The sequence below is a fragment of the Octopus sinensis genome, linkage group LG3 (genome assembly GCF_006345805.1).
Source record: "Octopus sinensis linkage group LG3, ASM634580v1, whole genome shotgun sequence".
Taxonomy (NCBI): domain Eukaryota; kingdom Metazoa; phylum Mollusca; class Cephalopoda; order Octopoda; family Octopodidae; genus Octopus; species Octopus sinensis.
The window spans coordinates 21,693,172-21,700,671 of NC_042999.1; the positions used below are offsets into that span (position 1 = coordinate 21,693,172).

Sequence of the window (7,500 nt, forward strand, 5' to 3'; positions counted from 1 at the left end):
TTAAGTCGATTATATCGACTCCAGTACGTAACTGGTACTTAATTTATCGACCCCGAAAGTATGAAAGGCAAAATCGACCTCGGCGGAATATGAACTCAGAACGTAGCGGCAGACGAAATACCGCAACGTATTTCACCCGGCGTGCTAACGTTTCTGCCGGCTCGCCATATACATATAACAACAACAACGATTGTTTGGATCAACGTAAAATGAACTGTTTCGCTCAAAATCACATCGCATCGCCCTGTTCAGGAATCGAAACCTCACCTTAACTATCATGCGTGAAACACCTTCACTCCAAGCAAAACACCTTTACAATAGGTACAGCACTATAATGCAAAATTATCAAAGTTTCACTTACCGTGTAAATATATATGGAACCATCAATGACTAGTAACTGTATAATACACAACAATGGTGATACTGTTACCAATTTATTGCTGCCTCTGCATACCAACTAGCTGACAGTCAGTTTTAAACATGTTTTCGATATAGGAAGCAAAATATCAGCAAGCACCATTATCAATTAGTATTAATTATTTAAAAAAGCAAAGTTACAAATAAAAGAATTTGTCCCATCCCCACTAATTAAATGTGAAACTAATTGTTGATATGAGAGAATTTTTATTTAGTCTGAAAGCTCACGTGCTTTGACCTGCATTACTGCTTCTATTGAAAGTGCTATGAAATATTTACATAAGCCCATTCGTGTAGGCGCGTGGCTTAGGGGTTAGGATGTCAGCATCTGATCATAAGATTAGGGTTTCCATTCCTGGACCGGGCGACGCGTTGTGTTCTTGAGCAAAACACTTCATTTCACGTTGCTCCAGTACATTCAGTAGGCAAAAATGAGTAACGCTGCGATGGACTGGCGTCCCGTCCAGCTAGGAAACGCATACGCCATAGAAACCGGGAAACCGGGCCCATGAGTCTGGCTAGGCTTTAAAAGGGCGCATTTAAAATTTTTTTATTAGTCCATACAACAAACCTAAACCAAATTATATAAATATATGTGCCCTTTTAAAGCCCAGACAGGCTCATGGGCCCGGTTTCCCGGTTTCAATAGTGTATGTGTTCCCCAGCTGGACGGGACGCCAGTCCATCGCAGCGTTACTCATTTTTGCCAGCTGAGTGGACTGGAGCAACGTGAAATGAACACAACGCGTCGCCCGGTCCAGGAATGGAAACCACAATCTTACGATCATGATGCTGGCACCCTAACCACTATGCCACGCGCCTCTACAAACCAGATTATATACAGCAATTTCCCATTATTAAAGAGTCGGCTTTGTCTTTCTTCCTTACGGGATCGATAAATCATGAAACAGAACACTGTCGTGGTTATAAACGACGTAGCCCTTGCCCAGAAATTGCTAGACTTGAGCCAAAAATTGAAATAAATCTGTAACTATTATTCCTTTCATCATTATGATAGTAAAAGTGGTTTGAAATTTTGTACTTATTTCAAATTTTCTATATTTTTATAGGCCACAGGAGTGGCTGTGTGGTAAGTACCTTGCTTACCAACCACATGGTTCCTGTTCAATCCCACTGCGTGTTAACTCGGGTAATTTTTTTCAACTATAGCCTCGGGCCCACCAAAGTTTTGTGAGTGGATTTGGTAGAGGGAAACTGAAAGAAGCCCATCGTGTATATATATATATATAAATATATATATATGTGTGTGTGCGTGTGTGTGTGTGTTTATGTGTCAGTGTTTGACCCCCACCATCGTTTGACAACCGATGTTGTTGTGTTCACGTCCCCGTAAATTAGCAGTTCGGCAAAAGAGCGGATAGAATAAGTAATAGGCTTACGAAAAATAAGTAAAGAATAAGTCGATTTGTTCGACTAAAGGCAGTGCTCCAGCATGACCGCAGTCAAATGACTGAAACAAATAAATAAAAATATAGAAGTTATCGACACAGAAATCCGAAGTTAACCTCGGAGCAATTTAGAATCAGGACGTAATGACGGACAAAATGACATTAAGCATTTTGTCCGGCGTTGTAACAATTCTCCCTGCTCGTCGCCTTAATGATCCTCTCTTCAATAGGTGCAAGGCCCCACATTTTAAGGGAGTGGGTTAGTCGATTAAATCGTCCTCAGCGCTCATCTGATACCTATTTCATCGACCCTGTAAGGATGAAAAGCAAAATCTTTGAAATGAGATTTACTTTCCAGGTTTTATACAGAGAAACGTCGACATCGTTTCTACAGAACAACTATATAATGTTAGTTATCAATGAATCTGTACGTACAGATCGTTTGTACAGAACAACTATATAATGTTAGTTATCAATGAACCTGTACGTACAGATACACAAGCAGAAAGTTGGGGGAAAATATATAAAATTAGAGAACGCCAGACGCAGGAAGTTGACATTGACAAAATGCTTCTAAGTAGTGAAAGTATTAATAAGTCGAGTTGCGCCAAGAATAATCACAAAGGATTTAAATGTGAACTATCAAGTGTTAATAAGGCAACAAATTCAAAAAATGTCTAAAATATGTATTGGAAAATCAGCGTACAATATACAGTACCTCATTCGTTTCATTGAGAAAAAGGCGTCTATCTCTATATGATATTTTTTTACCATTCACACACACTCACGTAACTTTTTATCTTAAACAGAAAGCCGGAGAAGAGTATAAAAATGAACGTACCTTTAGAAATTCCTTTTTACCTGAAATCGTCACAACTGCAGTAGTGTATACGCAGGTGTGTGTGTGTGCTAATAACTGGTTACTTAGTTACTGTGTTGACATTGACAAAACGGTTCGGAGAAGTGAAAGTGTTAATAAAGTCGAGTTGTGCCAAGTATAATCACAACGGATTTAAATTTGAAATATCAAGTGTTAAAAAGGCAACTTGTAGCAAAAATGTCCGAAATATGTTTTGAAAAATCAATGTACAAAATACAATACCTTATTCAGTTAATTGAGAAAAGGCGTCTATCTCCATATGAATTTTTTTCTTACACACGCACGCACGTAATTATATTTCTTATGTATAAGAAACAGAGATGTTGACAATTGATTAATTAAATGAAAGAAAAGGTGTCTATCTCAGTATGAATTTTTTCTTCTCATACACACAAATGAAACTGTACGTACAGATACACAAATGAAAATCTGGAGAAGAATATAAAAAATAAAAGTACCTTTAGAAATTCCTTTTTATCAGACATCGTCACAATTGTAATGATGTATACGTGTGTGTGTGTGTGTCAATAAATAGCTAGTTGCTTAGTCACTACGGCAGGACGCCAAACATAGGAAGTTGACATTGACAAAACGGTTTGAGGGACTTAGTTACAACGCCAGGACGCTAAACACAGGGAGTTGATAATCTTTTCTACTCTAGGCACAAGGCACGAAATTTTGAGGGAGGGAACCAGTCGATTATATCGACCCCAGTACGCAACTGGTATTTGATTTATCGACCCCGAAAAGATGAAAGGCAAAAAATGATTTTGAATAATAATAATAATAATAATAATAATAATAATAATAATAATAATAATAATAATAATAATAATAATGATAATAATTTAGAAAATGTGGCATCTCAAGGCGGTTACAATACCAGTGATCGTAGGAGCACTAGGAATGATCAAGAAGGGAACCGAAAATTATATGAGAATTATCCCTGGCTTACCATCCCTGCAAGAAGTGCAAAAGATTGTCTTAATTGGTACATCACACGTATTCAGAAGAACATTGTCGATGTGAGAACTATTACTACCCATGTATTTTAATTTAACTTTATTTCTATCAAAAAAATGGCCTACCAATGTATACAATGAGTTTCTTCGCCCTAGGAGTCGGGAAGACACTCGGCAAGAAATGGAAGCAAATTTGAAAGAAGAAGAAAAAAAAATAATAATAATAATGATATTGAATAAGAGAGCAGCGCATGTCATCAAAGTGACACTGGGGTACAAATGTACAAATCTCAATATACCCACCATGACTACCCGTCTTATAAGTGTACACCAGACACTTGCATCACAACCATATGTGCGCAATATGGAGACCTCATATCACGATAAACAGCGCGTGACTTTGCAGGTGGGGCCCAGGAACTTATTTCTTCAGTTCAAGTGGCCCATCCTGCTCAAAATGTGCTTCAATATGGGCTGTTTGAATTAGGGTTGTTTAACGATATTTTCAAAAATGAATAATTGAAACCCCAAAGAATTCCACTCAACACATGGCTATGATGCTCCCCCACTATTTTTGCTCGTGATTAGAGAGATGCCCATATTGTCAGCCACCAAAGCACATGCTCAACTGGTCGAGGTCAAACAGCTGGTAACCTAATCTATGTTATTGAACAGAATATTTGTTGTTGCCCATCTTTTATACCTATTTCTTTATGACCCACAAGGGGCTAAACATAGAGAGGACAAACAAGGACAGGCATAGGTATTAAGTCGATTACATCGACCACAGTGCGTAACTGATACTTAATTCATCAACCCCGAAAGGATGAAAGGCAAAGTCGACCTCGGCGGAATTTGAACTCAGAACGTAGCGCCAGACGAAATACCGCTAAGCATTTCGTCCGGCGTGCTAACGTTTCTGCCAGCTCGCCGCCTTAGAAAGGCAAAGTCGACCTCGGCGGAATTTGAACTCAGAACGTAGCGCCAGACGAAATACCGCTAAGCATTTCGCCCGGCGCGCTAACGTTTCTGTCAGCTCGCCGCATTTTATACCAAGACAAATAAATATACATGATAACACTTCCAATCAGCTAATATCAGAAGCTATAAGAGTCAGTGTCTGGTACTACATCAGGGTTAATATCATTACTATTATTATTGTTAAAATCTTTATATGTGTGGAATGTTTAACATATGTACATCTTTAAAAATGCTGCGGCAATGATATTGGAAAAATTCCTTTCACAGACCAGTTATTATAAAGAAAATTAGAATACTTCATGACGTATATTTGCCATGTAAATATGGCTAACCCCTAAGGGTGGATGCTACTGTAGCTTGTAGCCCCAGGAGGACACCTCTTCCAGCTGGCTATAGACACACTTTCTGCGCGCTATCAGTATTTGCAAAGGGAAACCATCCTTTCCGTCTTCAGCTTATGATACACAGTTGTCGACAACTGTGATTATCACACGCCGATGACGGGTCAATACTCAGAAATTCGAGTCCGTGTGTATCATAAGTTGAAGACGGGAAGGATGGCTTCCCTTTGCAAATACTGATAGGCCATAGAAAGTGTATCTATAGCCAGCTGGAGGTGTCCTCCTGGGGCTACAAACTACAGTAGCATCCACCCTTAGAGGTTAGCCATATTTACATGGCAAATATGCGTCACGATGTGTTGTAGTTACTGTTTATAACTCACTCTGAGATTTATTATTGCTAGAATGCTTCAGCTTTAGTTCAAATTAAATATCCCCGGAGGTGACAGCTAGAGTGGCCGAGGTGTCTATCTTTTACATGTGACCCGAGTACATAACAATGACAAATGTGCGAAACGGCGAAATGTGCATTATCAATTTAGTAGTTGCTTTCAGGGTGATTTCGTTTCGTCTCGCTTTGAAGTATGTTACGTTTACTATTGTTTTGTTTTATCACATGATGTCTATGAACAGATCATTTTCGACACAACTACTGCAATTTCTTGCTTTTTCAAGAATACACGTAAAATATATATAGAATTACAGTCACACTATGCCGACGACACAAAAAGTAGTGCAATTAGTGAAGGAACCTTCCGATGTTGTTCTCCTACAGAAAGAATCGATGTCATAAATAAATGGACTGCAGAAAACAACATGGAATTTTATGCAAGTAAATTCTAAGCCCTCTGCTCTCAAATAGCTAGTGCTCACATGCCGCAACAACTGACGGAGGGGAGTTACGAAAATCTTATTCAAATGACATAAACCGCATAATGCTTACTTTGCATCTACTGATAATAATTTATTCAATTTTGCTATATTTTTCTTTTTTAGGCGCAGGAGTGGCTGTGTGGTAAGTAGCTTGCTTACCAACCACATGGTTCCGGGTTCAGTCCCACTGCGTGGCACCTTGGGCAAAGTGTCTTCTACTATACCTTCGGGCTGACCAAAGCCTTGTGAGCGTATTTGGTAGACGGAAACTGAAAGAAGCCCGTCGTATATATGTATATAATTATGTGTGTATGTTTGTGTGTCTGTGTTTGTCCCCCCAACATCGCTTGACAACCGATGCCGGTGTGCTTACGTCCCCGTAACTTAGCGGTTCGGCAAAAGAGACCGATAGAATAAGTACTAGGCTTACAAAAAATAAGTCCTGGGGTCGATTTGCTTGACTAAAGGCGGTGCTCCAGCATGGCCGCAGTCAAATGACTGAAACAAGTTTAAAAAAATGAAAGAAAAAGATATACTTCGGACTAAGATGACATCGTGTCGCAAGTGATTCAAGTGCGTAGCGATGACAGGCCACAATAACGGAGAAATGTTCATCTGTCAATCTCGTAGTCGCTTCCGAGACGATTTCGCTTCGTCTAACTCAAAAGTATGTTATTTCTAAACATACTAAATTTATTAAGACAATTTTTTTTTGCGAAGATTATTGCGGTCTCTGGCTTTACCGATATACATACGTTACATAGATTTTAATCTGGTGCTGCTTCTATTCTATAAAATTAATTCTATCATCATCATCATCATTATCATCATCATCATCATCATTAATATTATTAGCATTATTAAACTACTACATGCTAATTTAATTAACAGGTGCTTTATTTTGCTGCTTCTTGCCGACAAGTCTCTTAAAATCTCAAGTATTTCTCTCAACATTCCTTCAGAACTCAGGATAGAAGTAGTTTTTTGTGTAGTTCCACAGTTCCAATGTCCATTCCAATATTTTACAATCTATTACGAAGCATTTTGGCTGTTAGTTAGTTAGTTAATTTTTGCTCAAAAGCAAATAGCAAGGCCATGTAGGGGGACATGGAGTTAAGTACAGGGTGGTGTTCATGTAAAGAGTTCAGGCCACTTGTGGTCAAGGGAGACTTTGAACTGAGCGGTCGTCGGCATATTCACCATCTCGTCCGGCAGCTTATTCCACGGATCCGCAACCCGGACGGAGAAAGCCCCTCTCCTTCGATTGAGATGAAATCGTCGCAGGTAGAGCATTTCGGAATGACCCCGCAGCCGACGCTCTGGAGCAGGAGTGAAGAACAGCTCTTTCGAGAGGTTACACTTTCCGCTTATGATGTTGTAAGCGAGAATGAGATCACCGCGGCGGCGGCGTTTTTCTAGAGAAAAAAGGTCGAGCGTCCTCAGCCTTTCTTCATAAGACAAATTTTTGAGACCATTAACCATGCGGGTAGCCAGCTTCTGGACTCTTTCGAGATGCTGTATGTCTTTTAGGAGATAAGGAGAAGAGACTTGAATCCCGTACTCCAATATGGGTCTCACCAGCGTGACATAGAGTGGTAGGAATATGGCTGCTGTGAGCATTCCGAATGACCGTCGAA

The 7,500-nt window shown here is 39.5% G+C and overlaps 2 protein-coding genes across 4 annotated transcripts in view; both read right to left on the reverse strand.

The window, feature by feature from the left end:
* Positions 1-512, reverse strand: part of LOC115209090 (toll-like receptor 13) — an 8,750-nt gene extending 8,238 nt beyond the window's left edge. Inside the window, exon 1 of the mRNA XM_029777204.2 lies at positions 362-512. The gene's annotated coding sequence lies outside the window, so the exon portion shown is untranslated. The remainder of the gene's footprint in view (positions 1-361) is intronic.
* The window catches only part of LOC115209088 (toll-like receptor 13), a 56,832-nt gene that overhangs the window by 25,401 nt on the left and 23,931 nt on the right, over positions 1-7,500 (reverse strand). The window lies entirely within an intron of this gene.